Below are 1,420 nucleotides of genomic sequence, written 5' to 3' on the forward strand. Positions count from 1 at the left end.
GAAGGAGCTCTTTGAAGAAGAATATATAAAGAGAAGATCAGTGGGCTGAAATAAATCTTGATTAATGCTTTCATCTAAGGGATGAGGAGAATAAGAAAGTCTTATATATATATTCACCTTTTAAATGAGTGTGTTCAAAAAAGGTAACTATAGGGGTGAGAGTGGATCAAAGGAAAGTAAACATGAGCAAAAGAAAGTCAATGATGTCATGTTTCAGAAAGGACAAGGAAGATATGGACTGATGGGAAAATTAAATGTGACAATTTGTTTATGGGTGACAAGAAAGAGACTACATTTGAGTAGGAGGAGAGAGAAATCAAGTTTTCAGAAGGTCAGCATTTATGACAAAGCATGTCAACCTATTTTTTGAAGAATATTGAGGTGAAAGGGTAGAAATCATTTTTTATTATCCTACTAACATTTTTATTACCTTTGACCTCTACCAAAAGGTATATCTAATTTGCAAATCCTATTTTTCCCTTTATAACTATTTATTGAAAAATAAATTATTCTAAAACATTATAGAACTAAAGAATGAAATTAAACAATGTTTTAGCAAGCTAGAACTGGTCCCTTGACTCCCAGCTATTCAACCAGAAATATTTGTTTCACAGATCCTTTATCTCAACCATGCTATCCACAAGATTTCACTAAAGGAATTCAGGATTCTATTTCCCCTAAGAATTGTTTCTTTTTAATTGCAAAGGAAAAGAATATGGTTAATTTAACTGATAATTTAAAACTCAAATAAACTGCATCTAATTTTTATTTTAAACATATTCAGAAAACATTTATCTTATTTTATATAAAGAAAAAATAATAATCTGATCCAGGAAAGTGGCATAGTTTAGGGTTTGGGAACTACAAAGATAAAAGGAATGAACTGAAGAGATAAATCTAAATCCCGTAGAAAAAAGTATTAGAAAGCTATGGATTGTGGGAGGAAATTGTCATTCTCCAACCAGAAAAGAGCACAGTCTAATTTAACATTAAAACACTAGGAAAGGCCTCTTTGCTTTTTCTTTGTCACAACAATGGGGGGGTCCGTTCATTGCCTATGCTTATGTGTATCTTGCTTTATGACCTTATGCCTTGCTCTCACTCTGTAAACCTATCTTTCTCTTTCTCGGTAAACTTTGTTTCTTGCTTGTCTTTTGCATTTTTTCATATTGAAAAGATAGCACTGCCCAAGAGCCAATAATAAATGAAAATTGAAAAAAAAACACACAATGTAAAAGTAATAATGAGCAAATACAACAAAAAGAAAAATAAATAAATGATATTTAAACTAAAAAGCTCTTCAAAGCAAAAGAAATAGACAATCTACAAAATGCAAGGTATATATTTGACAAAGAACTAATATTGGCTCGGTGCCTGTGGCTCAAGTGGCTAAGGTGCCAGCCACATACACCTAAGGTGG

This window comes from Otolemur garnettii, unplaced genomic scaffold (assembly GCF_000181295.1).
Source record: "Otolemur garnettii isolate 467f Iridium unplaced genomic scaffold, OtoGar3 scaffold00100, whole genome shotgun sequence".
Lineage (NCBI taxonomy): Eukaryota > Metazoa > Chordata > Mammalia > Primates > Galagidae > Otolemur > Otolemur garnettii.